This window comes from Anser anser, assembly GCF_964211835.1.
Source record: "Anser anser genome assembly, chromosome: 1".
In the NCBI taxonomy this organism is placed as follows: domain Eukaryota; kingdom Metazoa; phylum Chordata; class Aves; order Anseriformes; family Anatidae; genus Anser; species Anser anser.
In genome coordinates this window covers 57,512,378-57,530,429 of record NC_139720.1, presented here as the reverse complement: position 1 = coordinate 57,530,429, position 18,052 = coordinate 57,512,378, and the positions used below count along the sequence as shown (strand labels likewise).

At 42.0% G+C, this 18,052-nt stretch overlaps 1 protein-coding gene across 1 annotated transcript in view; it reads right to left on the bottom strand.

Annotated features, from left to right (window-relative positions):
• Window positions 1–10,339, bottom strand: part of SYN3 (synapsin III) — a 235,377-nt gene extending 225,038 nt beyond the window's left edge. The window contains exon 1 of the mRNA XM_083824343.1: window positions 10,026–10,339. The gene's annotated coding sequence lies outside the window, so the exon portion shown is untranslated. The remainder of the gene's footprint in view (window positions 1–10,025) is intronic.
• Between the last annotated feature and the right edge of the window lie 7,713 nt (window positions 10,340–18,052).

Sequence of the window (18,052 nt, the reverse complement as noted above, 5' to 3'; positions counted from 1 at the left end):
CTAGGTCACTATGGTCCTGTGCTCTGCAGATGAAGAGTCAGGTTCAGTAATGTCCCTTTTATTAGTTCCCACAGTGATTTCTTGGAGCAGAAATCAAACACCAGCCTACCGTCCTGAAGCATGTGCCTTCTTCAAGCAATAAGACCCCATCTCACAGCACAGTGAGAACGCATGCCTGAGGAATGACTGTTTACTATAGCACACCACAGAGCAACAAAATCTAGTATACAACTTCAGTTTGGGGAAGTTGGCTTCTGGAACGATCTGAGCCTTGGAGGCCAGAGGAACAGTAATTCCTCTCCTTGGCTTACACTGCTCTTCCACACTGACTTCATGTTTAAAGTTCTGAGTCATATTTTAGCACTACAGGAATGCAAAGTTTAACTGTCGATGACAGGAAGGAACACTGCATGACATTCAATACCACATTTAAAGATACTATTTGCAAGATTAATGTATTCTGCTTACTGCTGGTGGCACAGGTCAGCAAATACACCAGGACAGCAGAACAGACACAGAGCTGATGCCTGCTTCACATTTGTTAGAGCCAAGCTAGCCAGGGAGGAATAGGTTATGTGGAGTATCGGGTCTTGCTGGGAAGGAGAAAGAGCATGTCTACAGCCAGGGATGCTACAAGGCCTGAGGGATCAGAAGAGATTAGCGTTCTACAGAGGCACCCAAAGTTGCCATGAATTGACAACCTACATGCTTTGACCAAGGCATCTATTTAAATGTCTCCATCACAAGGGATTTTCATCTTTCCTACTTGACTACTCAGTAAAAGGACAAGAAAGAAATTGGTGGCTTCTCTTCTTCCCACCCTGGACAAGATATTTTGGCACCACTGAGTAGTATCAGACAGGAGGAGGGGTGGAAGAGATTTTAACTCCTCTCTCATCAGGATCACAATGGAAATCACCACTACTGATAAATACGTTGCCAAACTGACAACGTAACATTTGCTCTCATTGGTTCACTTGTCTCCATGGAACCGATCAGGGAAAATTAATCTCCTGGCTGGAAGCAAGCTTTTGTCTGAGCCAAAGTCTTCCAGCTTGCCTTCAAGGAATTCCTTGCCTTTCAGTATGATTGAAGGCCTGTACATCACTGCTGAGCATCACCTCATTAAATCACTACTGAGCAGACCTCAGAGATACTTCCTATCAACACCATGATAGAGCTTGGTGTTGCCATGAGGAAGGGGCTGCTGCAAGTCATGAAATCAGGTATTTGATGCAGCTAGAGGTAGCTCTCATTAGGAGCCACACAGTCATGCACATAATCATCTCAGTACTATGTTTCTCTACCTCCTCCCATTCCCCCCCCCGCTACATTTTGGTTTCAGCAGCCTGGTTGGTTTTGCAGTTTCTAGATGAGTTCTGTCAACTTCAGGAAAAGTTGGGCATATGGCAAACTGACTCAGGCTCCAGCCAGTGTGAAAGCCTTCATTAAAGACTGCCTTGCCAGACTGCTCTTGCACTTTGCATTGCATTTATGCAAGTATTTAAACACATCTTCAGACCTTGATCCACCAGTTTACAGATGAGGATGGGGAGTGCAGATGGCAGGGGAAGAATGGAGCATGACCATGAGAAAGATGTTCATCAGTCAGGTATCGCTGCTGAGCCCAGACAAGAGTACCCCATCAAAGACTTAGGGGCAGGAGGCCTTCTTATTTCCTTACTCTTCCTATTTCTTTCTAAAATACTAGTGGAACAGATAAGTCCAAGTTTTGTACAGGAAGTCCTAGAAGCGAGAGCTTAAGAGGTTCCCTTTTAAGGCTGAACCTCATCTCCAGTGTATTTACATCTCTAAACAGTGCAAATTACTAGACCTAAACAGCTTTTCTCTAGTTTATTAAAATGACAGCAAGAAATTTTGAGTAACATTTTTTTTTTTCATTTGGAAGATCAAAGTCCATCACTAAGAAAGATGCATTTTTTGTTCCCCTCCAACAGAGCAGAAAATTTAAGAGACACTGAAACAGGTCTCAGGATTTGGAGAAAACTTACAAACATGCCTCAAATCCAGAAGGAGATGAGTGAAGACTGAGGCAGCAAGATCACCTACACAGCCAACCAATTTCTCAGGCATACGTACACATCCTCTAGGTATCTGAAGCCCTGCCACACAGCACAGCAGAACACATAGCTGTCTTTTAGACAGATGTGCATTCCTTTCCTCAAAGTAGCTGATAAAAGCTGGTTTGAGTAGTTACCATGATCATTCAGTGGGTAGTCTGAGTTTAGAGTGGTGAAGCTGGATCCCTCTAAGGAGCAGGATTTCAGACTAAGTAATGCAAGGATTTTGTCTAGCCTTAGGGGTTTAAGAGGCTGAGCTCTTACCCAGTTCTTCCTAAACAAGCATTCACACTTCAGGTGGCAGTCCATGCAGCACCACGGTGGAGGAGCTGGACTTGCACCATTATTGACTCCTGAAACTAAGCCTGCCATGGGACAGAGGTGTTGGATTAGCAAATGAGAGCCCTGCAGCTCATACCAAGCCTTTCGTTGCAGCAGGTCTGGAGGCACTGCTTTCACTTAATGTCCTCTCTCAAGCACACTTCAGAGATCTTTAAAAGGCAGCTCTGGAGACAGAAATCTTATTCATGCAATATCCCATACTAATGCATAGCTTGCTTTTCACATTTCCCCTCAGACAACCCTGTGAATTTGAGACCTGTGAAGAAATACATTGTTTGTTATCACATCCTTAAGTCTTGATAGGACTTCCTTTTGCAGGAATAAACTCAGCTGTAAACAGATTGCTTTACTTGGCTAACAAGCATTACATTAACATATTTCACTGCACACCATTACTTCCCTACTAGAAGGCAGCTCAGGCTAGAAAGATGCAAAGAGAACAAAGCACAAAGACTTTCTCTAAGTAAAACTAAAATTTACTTGCTTGTAAACATTGTTTCCATCCAATCAGAGAGTTTAGGGAGGACTTGAACACCTTCAAAATATCACTGGAGATTTATTCTTTCAAGTTGTGACATCTCCTTCCAGCAATTCTAGTTACTACACATCACTTCTGATCACGTCTTCATATCTGCTGCATGGCCAAGAACAGGCATAAGCCACATTCATGCTGTGCAGAGCAAACATGCCATTTTATTACTGTTTTGTCTGAAAGATCATGTTCAAAGTACAATAATTTATCTTGCTGAAGGATGTGACAGGCCAACTGTTACCTTTGATCCTCTTATCAGATCAGACCTCTTGGGATTTTACCAGCTACTGAAGGAGAGCACTGAACTGTGAAGGGTACCCAATGTTAGACAACCTGCAGCAAGAGCAGCACCTTTCAGATGGCTCACCCCTAAGCTGAACTAGATTTAGTCTGTCAAGAAGAAATCAGAGCTGAGAAGCATATATAGGCATACATCAAAAAAACGTAACCTCAAATTAAAAGAAAACAAAGAAATAGCCATGAGAAGAACTTTCTTCCTACCCTGCCTCATGGCAATCACTGCATCTTGTGCTTTGGGAATTAATCTTTTTATATTTATTATGTGTAATTTCTTCTGCTGCTTTATTCACATTTCACCAAGTTGTTGACTAGAAAGCAGAAACTTGAGCACTTCTTGAAACACTTCTTGAGGTGCAAGAACATATTTCTGCATATTTCTACCTCGTTAAAGAAACACCAGAAAAGACAAGGGGCATTTCAGTAAGAGGTAAACAGACAGTTCAGCCTGTGTGCACTGCAAATCAGTTTGAACCCGCAACATGCTCAGATGAATCACATGTATGAATCACACAGGGGTGCTGGTCAACAGCAGGCTCAACATGGGCCAGCAGTGTGCCCTGGAATCCAAGAGGGCAAACTGCATTTTGGGGGTGCATGAAACACAGAATAGCCATCTGGTCAAAAGAGGTGATTTTCCCCACTGTATTTAGCATCAATGCAGCCTCAGCTTGAATGTTTTGTGCAGTTCTGGTCTCCACAACATTAAAAAGACATTAAGGTACTTGAAAGCATCTTCTTGAAAGGTACTTGAAAGGGGAGGGCAACAAGGCTGGTAAATGGGCTGAAAGATGTGTCCTGTGAGGGGGGGCTGAGGACACTTGGGTTGTCTGGTCTGGAGAAGAGAAGGCTGAGGTGACCTCATTGTTCCCTGAAGCTTGCTGAGGAGGGGAAGTGGAGAAGGATGTGCTGGTCTGTTCTTGCTGGAAACCAACAACAGAATATGCAGGAACAGTACAAAGCTGCACCAGCGGAGGTTCACACTGGAGATTAGGAAATGTTTATTTACCATAAGGGTGTTCAGACACTGGAACAGGCTTCCTAATAAGGTGGTTGATGCCCCATGTCTGTCAGTGTTCCAGATGCATTTGGATAATGTCCTCAATAATATGCTTTAACTTCTGGTTAGCCCTGAAGTTGTCAGGCAGTTGGACTGGATGGTCTTTGAAGGTCCCTTCCAACTGAATTATTCAGTTCTCTCTCTGCCTCACCAGTTCAGCTGAGGAAAGAGCAGATTGCCCTGGTCTCCTCAGATTTCTTTACTGCTCAGAGGTTAGGACTGAAGAGCTTATGTTAAGTTATTTCTCTCACTAACTTCCTACATACTTTTTGGTCAACTAGTTTCCTACTTTCAGAAAATGGGATGCTAGAAATAAGCTGAGGTTTTGAAATCCTCAATTTTGAAAAGATTTTAGGCAGCTGTGTTTTAAACCATTATGTTTAAGTAATGTTTCAATCACATTTCAAGTTTTGTGATACTTCCTTATTGGGGAAGGGGAGGGCAGGCTTTCTGTTGCAGGAGGGCTGGGAAAATGATATGTTTTCAGATTCCTCTCAAAGGAGGAGCCGTGATCTTTTAAAGCCTCCTAGAAAGCAGGCTGTGAGCTTGGCTCATCTCGCCTGAGCCTTGTTCAGCAGAACTGAACATAACAGGCATGGTCTCTACCATATGTTTACTCCCAGCCTCAGTAAAGACCTGGTAATTCAGCAGGACCCCCACTGACTATGGCCAGTCCACCAGCAAGACTGGTCAAATGCAAAAGGTTCAATACTTAGATATTTTACCGCAGCAATAGAGAGTGGATCTCAGATCATCCCAGGTCCCTAACTCCTGCCTCCTTGTTCTTATGCCGAAGCACATCTGTTCAGCAGTGTGGATTAATTTTTAAAGTAATCTCACGTTATAGCATTAATTTCACAGGGTCAAAGCCATGACACCACTAAAATGCTCCCAATCTTGAAGCTGGGAGATGAGAGTTAACTTTCCATTTGCAGGGAAAGGAAGCTTCAGCAAAAACCTGCAATTCTTAAGAGGACCATAAGACAAGGATTACACAGGTCAAGTCATTACAGCTTTCCATTAACAGCCACCATACAGCAAGTTGCACAGAAATCATTTTTTCTGCTTCCCGTAACACCACAGCACAGTCTACCCTGCCCTGACAAACACCAGCAGTTGCAGGGCTTCCATATAATTTCATCATGGCATCTAAATAAGAAACATTATATTTCTAGAATTATTGGAAGGATGAAGATCCCCATACCCAGCTTCCTGTGCTCCCTTCAAGAAAACGATACTCAGAGACAGCTTAAGTATCTGTAGTAGCTATTTGTTTATCCAGATCCATTGCTCTAAAAATGTGAAAAGATACTTTCTATATGTATATAATTCAGTTAGCACATACAATATGCTCCATCACTAGCACTAAGTACAACTTTCACCACTCAGATTTGTTTTATGAATTTACTTACCCGCTTCGTAATAACATATTAGCATTGTAATGCATTTCCTGCTGGACAAAGCCCCTATTCACAGATGGAAGGGAAAGTGTTGGAAGTACAATGCAATAGAGTTGGCTTGTAAAAAAAATAAAGGGGAAAGTTGTGTTCACATGATTTCAAAACAGCATATAAAGAGGGATTTATGAACACAGAAGGAATGAGATTTCTATCAAGAAAGCTAGGAAATATGAACATCTCATTATAAGATATGCTCATTATAATATGCAGTATGCTCCCAGGATCATGGAAATTGTAAAATATAACATTTGCAAGTATGCAGAAGTGACAACTATATCAAAAGGAATATAATTGTACAATTACAAGTGAAAACATTTTTAAGGAGTGACACAGTTATGATTTTATGATACTGTGCAAGAGCATTTACTCTAAATGTTTCTTTTAGAATAAATGTTTTACAAACTCTTGTCATGACTACAAAATATTCCCATACGAGGATTTAAAAAAAAAAAGCCCTCCTCTCCACAGGTTTCCCCATCACTGACCTCACATATAATTGTAATATCAACTACACATGCTCTTCTTGCATAAAATAAATAAATAATAATAATAAAAATATGCAAGAATAGGTAAATACCAAATTTCTCAGTCAACAGACAATTGCAGTTTTGCAGGCCAGCTCCCATGATTTCAAAATTGCATGTTCCATTTTAAAAGAGATATGTGGGAAATTGACAACACAGGTTTGCTTTCCCACCTAATGGGACTAAAAGTGACCAAGCTCCATGGGGAAGTCAGTTACAGCCTTGAAGGCTGAACTGACAGGCTATTAATTCCATAGTTTCCACACCAACTGCTTAAATATTTAATCTCTTGACACCTCTTAATGATATCCCTCCCTCCTGAAGGTCTAGTTTTGCAAAGGTATTTGCTGACTTCCCAGCACCCTGATATTGAAGTCTCGGTCTAGTCCAGTAGCGAGCCAGCAACCAACGAGTTAAGGCTGGAGATAAGTGGTATACACATAATAACTGTAACTAGCCCTCACTTAGTGTCACAAATAACATGCTATGCTCATTATCCAGGCCTATCTCTAGCAAGTGAAAAACCCCAAATGGATTTGATGCATTCCTATATGGCATGGCTAAGCGCAGGGGCTTTAGCAAGTTTAAGGAGAAATGCAAGAAGGCAAATGGGGTTAAACAGCTCAAATGGCAGCTGTTCTTGTCCCTAAAAAGAAAATGTGTTCAATTATTCATGTTCAGATTAAACTGACAATGAAGCCAGCTTCAACACAGCAATTCTTCTGCATTATTCATACCATGGAGCCAGCAGAGTCTCTGCAAAAGGATGTTTTTTGCAGATGGATGAAGCCTACAAATGGTTCATAAGATGAGCTCATTCATAAACTCAATGAAGAAAGTACGTATGTTGGGAGATATTTAAATATGAAAACCCAGTGAGTGTTCCTTAGAATGATTAGATAAGGCCTGCATCATCTAGAAGCTACTGGGGCTTAGAAACCTTATTGAGGTTTCTCTGCAGGGAAAGCAAAGATTGTCTTGGGTGTCTGGTCATTGTCTCTGTTCTACTTCAAGACATGGAAGTATCTAGAGAATCCATTTAACATAATGGCTACTGCATCACACCAGGCCTTTTGTATTTGCTTCTACTTAACCAGCAGGGCCATGACATCTCAGTTTCTCCCAAGACTCCAGAGTAGTCTTCAAAGCAACTTCAGCCAGCAATATCTCTATTAACAGCTGTGCTGCTATGGCCATCAGCAAATGGAGCTGCTCAGGTCTCTGAAAATCACACAGAGGGCAACCAAGGCAGTACACCTGCAAATGAAATCTCAGCAGAGGCCATTCTGTGAGTATGGCTTTTAGAGAACCCTGGGTGCACACTTCAGCATCGTGTCTCTTGCTTGTGACCACAGAGCAGAGCTCTTCTGCAAGGATTATAGGGCCCAGTTCAGTGGAAGCACCGCACAAGCTCAAGTTAACTGACAGTCAACTGCACACTTTAGTCACCCCTTCCATTCTTCTCTGAACCTGGTGTTCTTTAGAGTGAATATAAGTGAATATACTCATGGGTCCCTGAATTTTCCTGCAAAAGTTGTCTTTCAGGCACTGAGAGTGATAAAGAATGGGCTAGAGAGACACAGTACTTCCAATTGAGTAAGCCAGAGACCTGTTCTGCAGCCAGAATTGCCCTGCAGTGCTACCATTGCTACCATCACCTCTGAGAAGTCAGTTTTTCAGGAACACTCAGAGCCAAGAAGATGTACCTCAAAGTGTCATAGGCTGAGATGGTTCCCTTTTGGTCCACCTGATTATTCATTTATAAGTGCTTTATTTCAGAGACTGAAGTCCATCCACCACAGAAGACCTAAAATTTGTTGAAAATTCTGCAGTAATGCCCAGAACTCGTCTTTGAGACATAATACATTGTCAGAGTGAGTGCCAGGTTTTTAATCAAGATTTAAGTCACAGTGTCCCTATGTCCTCCCTGCAATTAGTCATCCCATTAAGCAATTATCCTCACTGTTGGGAGCTTGAACTCATTTTTTACTCAGACTTTACATCACTTCAGCTGCCAACCACTGTGTATCATACTTTTATGTTAGAGAGCCATCTAGCAGAAGACTCAGCACTCTGCAGACACCTACAGGATACTAGTCACAGTCAGCTTTCATATGAATAAATTACTTATTTTTTGCTACATATATTTTCCTGAGTTAACAACAGAACATTTTCTAAAGCAGCTGAAACCTCTCCCACCAATGTCCTTTTTGAAATGTAGGCTCAGACTGAAAGAGTGCATGGGGACTTAATGAGTGACAGCAATAGTACGTTACAAGTTATCACCTTGCTGACTTGTTAATTGCAAGGTTATCTTTTACTGCCAAGGGCATCACTTTCTTTTTGATCTCACATCACATTCCCAACATGCTACAGAGCATCTTGGTTTTTCATTGTGTTTTTACTGAAATCACAGAACTCTGGATAGGATTTCAAAGATCCATGTGCAGTTTATGGAAGATGTTCTATGGAAGTTTTTATCATCAAGTTTTTTATCACCAAGAGGAACCTAAACTAAACATAGGAAGTTCATGTCTTTGCACTTGTGCCACACATGCACCCCCTTTCCTGGGGGTCTTCTAGACCTGGCTTCTCCTCCCCACCAGCCTTGGCATAAACCACAGCACTGAATCACAGTGGCAGAGAAGCAATCTGGAAACTAAGTCTTTCATCTCCTAGGAGTAAGGACACTTATTTTAGCAGTATGATTACAATAGCAGAAGAGTACACAGTGGATTAGAAGGAAAAAAGGAATAAAAACAATAAGGCAAGATCAAGAACTGAGCTGAAGCCTGCTGCAGTGATAATGCAGTTGAGTATTTTCCGTTTTACAGGTGTACTTGTCATTCAGACAAGTAACAGACACCAGTCTGACTTCATTCACAGCCCCTGAATAAACTCAGGGATGTAGGTAGCTCCAGACTAGCCAGCAGGCGAGAATCTGGCCCTGAGCATTTCAGAAGAACCCTCTTTTACAGAAGGACTTCTGACAATACACCAGCCCTAAGGCAGATGCAGACCTGATGCAGAGACAACAAAAGCAGAGAGCATACAGCTCTTTGCCCCCTGTGCCCTCATCCTCTGCCTAGTTCCTCCACCACTGAAGATGATGTGAGCTGTCAGTGCTGTGATGGAGGACCAGGGGACTGGAGCAGTGGAAAAGTGAAATCATCATGGCCTTTCTGGTAAATCCGTGTGACAGTCGATCTCTTGGGTCCATATCATTTGATAATGTTTACCTACGGTAGTATCCACACTGTATGTCTGAATGCAGTCAAAAGGTCAGACTCATAACAAGCATCTAAGTCACAAATTTGGGCTATTCTCACCTCATTTTTGTTACTTATTTTAACAAAGAAACCTTAGATTTGTTAAAGAAAATTTTTAGACCTTACAGCTGCTAAGAAAAAACTGAAATTACAATGAGTGAAGCTTATGATTGCAGGAAATAAAAATATTGATTTAGAATTAAAAATATTTAATATTTTAAAAATAATGTGATATGCTTCAAACATATCTGAACCCCAGCCACTTCCTATATCTTCCATCCATACTTGGTTTATTAATAGTGATCTAAAGGGTTTATGCTATTCTAACAGACCTCAGGATTTAGGGATCATTTCTCCATTTTTTTCATCTAATTGAATGGATTTACTACAGGTATAAGCTACTGAATTTCTTGCTATGCTACATAAACCAGTTTATGCAGAGTCAAAAGTCATCCCTTACCTCTAAGCATCTTTTCTTACTGGGGGAGCTCACATAACAGTGGTTAATGCTTCCACAGCTCACCGTCTTAAAAAAAAAAAAAAAGAATCAAGCCAGCTTTCACTCGCAGACTTGGTCTTGGTGTAGCTGCAGAGGCTCTGTCAAGAATTTCGGGGGTGATAGCTCTGCCTGCCCTTGTGCACAGCTGTATTACCTGCCCACGTTTCCCCCAGTGGGGTGCTGAGTCTCTCCACTCCCATGATCATCTCCCCTTTGCCCTTCCAGCCGGTTGTTTTCCGGATGAGCAGTTATTTTCCTCATCAACGGTGATCAACAGACACCATCTAGTGGTGCCTGGAAAACCCGCTGTTTTCATTTAGCTCCTATTTCTGAGACTTCACGAAGCAGTTTGTGCTACATGTGCTAAGTGGGCGCAGCACTCCTAGCTGCTCTTACAGACAGGAAAGCAAACCTAACATAGAGATGGCATGGCAGCTCTGCAGAAACAGATGTGACAAACAATGGGTCACCAGAGCCTTGGATGGGCTCTGGTCTAAATTCAGCTGCACACGAAGACTGCACTGGGTGTTAGGGCACAATACCTGGTAGGGGGAAGCACGAAACTCAGGTGCTACCCTTGGAGCCTGCCCAGGACTTACAGGCTTCCAGAGCCACAGCTGCTGCTCCCAGAACTGAGGTCTCTGTCAAGGCAAAGGTTTCCAAAACAAGGGGTCCTTATACCAAAGTCTAACCCTGAAAAACAGCTTTGTCAAAAGGAGTAACTCCAGTTTGATGATGTGGCCATCAAACACAAAATTCAGTACAAAGTTAATGTTTTTTCTGTTGTTGTTGTGGTTGTTGTTTTTATACTCACCCTTCACCACGGTTTCTTCTTTGACAGCCATTTGCATTCCTCTTCCTATCCTTATTCAGAAAAGCCCAGAAAGCAGATGCTGATATGAATTAAGGAGCAGGCCTTGCCTAGGGCTTAACGTTTACAGTCTGTCTTTGGATACTTGCACTCAGACAAGTAATTAGGAAATAAGCATACTGTGAACTTAATGAACTGAAGTTATTCTGCAATCACACACAGAGATTCCTGTCCCATAGTTAATATAAGGTATTTTGATACTCAGAAACAAGCTACCTTCACCAGCTTTTGGTTAACAGTCCACGTAAAGTGTTTGTTATAGTTATATGGTACAGTATTTTCAACCATATATATTTTTTTTTACTTCTCAGAAGTATTTCCATCTGTTATGTTTTTTTCAGCTTTCCCATCTCCAAGAGGACTCCCAGCAACTGGGAGCAAACTTCCTTTAGATCAAAACCCCTCAATAGCAATATACGCATCTCTCCAGACAGCAAACCAGCCTTCCCCCAGAGCCTCATATCTTCATACTACACCAAGGGCTCCTTCAACACTTCTGCTAAACCAACACAACTTCCAACCAAGCAGGGTTAGTAGGCCCCTCATAGACTGTTAGAGACATTGAATCCACCCCACTCCACTAGTGTGAGTGAGCTGATTGATTGGGTGATGCAGCACAAGCAAGCCTGAGCCCAATGTCCATCACTAATGCCAGCAAATGGCAGCAAATGTTTTGGTGGAGGAAGATATAAACCTGTTCCCCTTGTGGGAACAGGTTTGAGGGCTGATTCTCTCGAGGATTATTTCAAAAGCAAAGAATCTGATACTCCAGAATTTGGACAGGTATGAGGATAATTTCTCAGTCATAGGCGTGTAATCACTCACCCTATGGCATTAAAATGACTGTAGGTACACATAGTTTTGCAACCTTCAAGCATTTTGTAGTCCAAACTACTTCTCACAGACTAAGCAAGATGGTTTATCAAGTGAGAACTTGGGACACAGGTGGTAGCACTTGCCCAAGGTATTTCAGGATGTATTACCAAATCCTAACTTGAAAAGAGGTCTCTTGCTAGGCTGCCACTGTCAGCATATCAGTCAAGGAGAGCATAAAGTTGTGGGTAGTTTCTGAAACTGGGGTGGCTCTTTTTACTTTCATTTATCATAGAATGGCTTGGATTGGAAGGGACCTTACAAACAATCTGATTCCAATCCCCCTGCTGTGAACAAGGACACCTCCCACCAGCCCAGGCTGCCCAAGGCCCCATCCAGCCTGGCCTTGAACACCTCCAGGGATGGGGCATCCACAGCTTCTCTGGGCAACCTGTGCCAGTGCCTCACCACCCTCTGAGTAAAAAATTTCCTCCTAACATCTAATCCAAATCTTCCCCCTTTTAGTTTAAAACCATTCCCCCATTGTCCTATCACTTCCTTTCTGAGTACGAAGTCGTTCTCTATCTTTCTTTATGAGCCCTCTTAAAGTACTGAAAAGAACATCTCTCATGTACTTGTACCTACGCTCTATCCAAGCATGATAGGAGCTATAAATGAAAAAGACTATGAAAGATCTATGATATTAGTACAAGTAGCATTATTAACTGATATTTTCTCTGTTTATGACATATATGGAGTATCTCTAAGAATTAATAAAAGACAAAAGCCACAAAGGACCCCACTGCAAGTGATGGTACAAGGTTTCAATGAATAAAGCTAGCAAGTTGTGCTGGACTATGCCTTGAAGTAAAATGTTTAGATGTACGTAGGTCTTTGCATTCCCAAACAATAACCTGTTCCTCGGATGAATAAACTACTTTGTTTTTTCCTGATACCCTTTTGTTTCACTTTCCATGTACCAAAGCTTATCATACAATGGCTGCTGGCAGAGCAACGAAGGAAATGGAACAAATGTACTTTTAGCACACCCTCACTTGTTTCAATAGAAGTTTGCCAGGACTGCATTTAGCCTAGTACCTATATACAGAAATTACAGTGAGCTTTTTGATGTAGTCATTATTAGATAACCAATGTTATTATCCCTAAGGGGCAGGGCAAACAGAGGAGAGAAACAAAGATGTTTTGGGACAATCTGCTTGGCTGTAATGAGGTAAGAGGAAGCTGGAAAACTAGCTTGTTAGCTAGAGAAAGATGGTGTGCCCTGGGAAAGGCTGGATCTTGGTAGTCAGCTTAGTAAGAAGCATTGATTAGAAAAAGCTGCAGAGAGGTTACTGGAGGGGCTTGCTCCTGCCTTCTGGGAGAGCAAAAGGAAGCCAGGAAACTCCCCTCATGTCACACCACTGTTCAGTGTGCTGGGGCTCTCAGAGCTGTGTGGGGCTCCCCCCTCACACAGGCAACCTGTAGAAAACTCATGTCGTCAGCAGAATCCCGCTGGTGTCAAACTAGAAAGGGAGGAGTATCAGTCCTGGAAATAGATGACTACAGCAGACCTAACTGGGGGCACTCCAGGACGAACCACTGCAGGTGAGAGTCTCTCTGTGCCCAGCACTGAGGGATCAGAAATGCCTCCAAGAATGGAGACATGTATGTCATGCCCACCTTTTTGACCTATCACCTATCATCTTGTACGTACACATAAAAGTCGTATAATCATGACTTTAATACAGGAGAAATTGAATCCATCCTGGACCACTTGGTATGTTGTGTTTGGCTATGCAGACTCCTCACCTGTGTGTCAGGTATCACCTAGAAACGCAGTAGCTGATTTCTGAAGCAATCTGGCTATTTAGGAGAGATGAAGTATATGACTTGTGTAGAGGGTGCTACTTGGCTCAGGTGAGCCTCTGCATTTGCAAGACTCTGAGTAGAGGAAAAAAGGCAGATTTAGAAACAGAGCTGGTTGGGCACTTGATTTATACTGTACTTTCTAGCACATCAATCTTTTTTACAGAATTCATAGCCCAAAATTGCTTTCAGTGTATACATTAAGATAAACCAGAACTGGACAGAAAAACTGGGCCTTCTGGGAACCAAAGGTAAAGATGGATTACTGATAAGTCCTCCTGGACTAGAAGTAAGCTCGGGAGAAATTTCATCCTGTCAAAAATCTGCATTTGCAGTGGCGCTGGGCAAAAATACCCACCCTGTTTTCTACATGTGCCAGACAGTGATAGCTGTGCTTTGAAACACCGCAATGCAGCTTTAAGCTCTATAGTCATACCCAGCCCCCACACCACCCCCCCAAAAAAAAGAAAAAAAAGGAGAAGAAGGAAGGCAAGAAGGAAGGAAAAACCTGAAACCTAAATATGACATCCTTAGAGACGAAAATGCAGTACACCCACAAATTTATCTTTCCAATTAGAAATTGCCTGTGCCTTGTTTCTCTGCAGACAAGCCAGGATGATGCCACCCCTTCCCCTCATGGGACATGGTAGGAATGAGGCAGTACTGTCTGAACTCTCAAGAGCTTTGGTCAGAAGATGCCCATTGTCATGCCACCACAAACAGTTTTGAAAATGCTTTACTTTGAAAAGTAAAAGACTGGCCATTGCTGCTCAGAAGTGATCTGTTTGTGCTTAGAAACAAAGATCGTGATCTCTTGGCATCTCCTCAGGTTGCTTCCAGTGGGTAAGTTTATCTAAACCCTGGGCAGTACCGAGAGGTGCCTGCTAATGTTTTTCTTTTTTCTTTATTTTCTTCCCCCACTGAGAGCCATGTAGAGAAGGAGGGACTGGGAATTGTCTGGAGACAATACGTGGCTTGGCAACATTTTGGAGGGCTCTGGTGATCTTAAGCAAAAAAAGTGCTCCATCATGCTGTTGCCCATCCACAACAAAGTGAACCTCATCCTACATTATATTGGGAAAAGAAGAGGAGGAGAAGGGAGGGGAGAGGAGGGGAGCTGAAGAGAAAATTGCAGTTATTTCCCTCTCTTTGTTCACTAACTTTTTTTTTTTTCCTGCAGTTCCAGAGCACTTAACACAACAGTCCCATTTGTTCCTTTGCATTTGTCTTTGCAGCTGCAGGTATTTTACATATAAGCTTTCTTAAGCAGAAGAAAACATGTTCCTCTGTAATGATGTAACCTTGCACAATACTGGATGACAGTAAAGGCTTGTTAACTTTTGTTGTTTTCATACCATCCAAGGACAATAATGGCCAGCTTTCAGTAATACTTAAGCCAGAAGAAGAGTCAAGTGTTTTCTTGTAATTGTTTGCCTCACAGCTCAGGGCCAAGCTGGTTTTGCTCATCTCTGAGTGTCCTTAGTCACTTTTCCCTTATCAGGGGGTTACTCTTTCATAGCACTTATATATTGTGTAGTTAGCCACCAGCACATATACTCTGACCCTTACTTTCTACATAAAGAAGAAAGCAGCTTCCTGAATGTTTATCCTGACTCTCCAAGGGATATTTTCATTCTGTAGAGGTGTTTGTTTAAGGAATATAAATATGGTTGGATTTCCCTCATCTCTAAATATTAATTAATTTATTTATTTTTTCCCAGCAACCTCTGCCAATACTGCACCAGAAGCACTCTCTCAGATTATTTGGATGCAAACAAACAAAAACAATGCAATACCAATAAATCTTCCACGATCAATGCACTGTCAGACTAAAGGGACTACACTTTGGCATGCTTTGGGTGAGACAGGCCCCGTACCAGCGCCAGTAAGGAGCACCACAGTGAGAGCCGTTTTGGTCAGCAGGTGCAGGATTGCAGTGGGGTCAGAGCAGGAGGCAAATGGAGGTCTTGGGTGGTGCCAGTGTAAGAGTTGAGCCCAGCGACTGGTCCAAGCTCAAGAGACAGGAGGAAGCCAGGCTATGGGGTGGGAACCCATGTGTGGCCTTGTCTTGCCAACAGGCGCTAGCTAGTATGGGCCTCACCTCAGCACTGGCAGGGATCACATCTGGACCATGGTGAGGGTGAGAGACCTTGTGCAGTATTGAGCTGTGGTCAAAAACAGGGATGGTTCAGTACGTCTGGGTGTCAGCAAGAATGTGAAGCTTTCCAGGGAGCTATTTTTAAATGAAGATAAAAAAAAGGCAAGAAAGAAAAAAAAAAAAGAAAGAAAAAAGGAAAAAAAAAAAAAAGCAAATATTCCTTTAGGATGGGTGAAGAAAAATTCCAGGCTTGCCTCCCCTGCTGTTTTTTTTTTTTTTTTTTTTTTCTTCCTGCAAAATGGTTTAAGTAGTTGGACTGCCTCTGTCTGGAACACGTTAAGCTGCCTCTGTCTGGAACACGTTCAGCCAGAGGCAGATACCCACCAAGGAAAACAGCAGCTTAAACAATTTGTTAGAGCTGAAAACAACAGACGACATTCAGATAAGAATGTCAAGAAACCTTAACTAGAGCTGCTACTTCCTGCACAGCCTATAATTAGATACCAGGGTAGTACCTTATACATACTTAAGATACAAGCCAGAACACTTTTTGCCAATTTTTCTGTCTCTGCATTCCCATCTGTGCTCTTTGTTGTTGTTGCTTGCCAGCTTTCTGAAAAAGCCATATATCTGTGGCTGATATTTGCTAGGAACCATTGTGACAAATATTCTCTACAAAACAAAATGCTATTAATTTTTTTCTCCACGTAAGTGCTGAGAACAGTAAGGTTTAATTTCCTGCCTCTCCACTCTCCTGACTTCTCTTGTTAACCTCAATTTATTTTTTCACCTCAGCCTATAAGAGCGCTTTACAAACCACGGTGTTATTTCAACACCTATTTTTTTCATTCTGAGGCCCAGCTTATGAAAACATCAAGTTAGATATTCTACATATTTTTTTTTTTAAAAAAGCAGAGATGCCCCAAAACACTGTGAGAAGCTCAATTTCAGGTAGACATTTGTGGATATGATGGCCTACCAAAGCATTCCTCAGATGCTTACATCTTAGTGACAATCATGGCTTTCTTAAGAAGTCAAGAAATACAGCCAGCACTTAGGGGCAGATTTTCAGACCCACTCTTTAAATACTCTAAAGAATAGGCCCAGAAATTCCATGTTGGCATAGGTGACTCCTGTGCACACCCTGTTTACAGTGTCCTTGGCACTGCATTCATGGTTAAGGGCAAAGGGAAACTGTAGCTAAAACATGCCTGTATCTATCCATCCTCAGATGGGATGCTGGCCTGAAAGCGTGTTGAATAGTTCATACAAGAAGCAATCTATTACCAGGTTAACAAGAATAAAACGTCATTGAGACTCACAGGCCATCTCTTGGGGAAGGCAGATGGAGAGCTGCGGTGGCTGGGCGGGCTTGGGCACATATCATTTCTTGTTCCATGTTCACGCCAGCTTTGCCACATCCACTCCTGAGGTCATTTAACTCAATCTGAGGCATAGGGTCATGGCTCCACTGCCAAATGAAATCATTTGCCTGGCTCCAGTGCTAAACTGGATTTTGTTACCATGACCAGACCACAAACTGCAGAGCAAGCATGTGCCTCCTGCTATGTCTGGTGACAGGGCATTGAACCACACTCCTTGACCTTGCCTCTGTGTGGCAAAACGCTGGGTCTACCCTATCAAACAAACCAGGAATGGATTTCATTTGTAATCTAAGACCTCAATAAAAGATAAGTTCATTAGCTCAAGATACACTTAGAGAAAGCAGACAAGAGGTGAAGCCTTGAACTATATTCCCATTTCATCGTTAGTCTCTGCAAAGTCTTAAGCTATCTTTTCACCTCATTGTTAGTCTCCTCAGCAAAAACTGGGTTGTTTCTTTAGGTGACTTAATTTTCTAGAGACATTAAATAAATCTTTCTGTTAACTACCAGAAGTTCCCTGCCAGCCACATACTCTAACAAATTACTGCATATGAACATATATGTAACCTTAGTTTCTCTAAAAATTGGACAAAGCCAAAATGAGTGTCGAATTGAAGGCAGGTGCTCATGAAGTATCATAGAAACAACAACAACAAAAAGTTTGGAGTGCACACTCATTTGAAAAAGAAAAAAGAATTTATTAACATCTACTACAAGCTTTAGTTGAAAGGGTAATGACAGAGTTAGAAAGGCCTGCAAAGTTGGCCTATTATTTTCTACTGTCTCAAATTAATGAATTCTTTACATACATTAATAAAAGTTTCTTACTTTTCCTGGCACAGTCCTTATTGTATTTGCAGTTCTGCTTTCTCTATCCATTTCTTTCTTGTATCAGTTTCTCTTTTCCAGGATTATGTTGGGTGAAGGACATGTTAATTATCACCTTTTAGTGCCA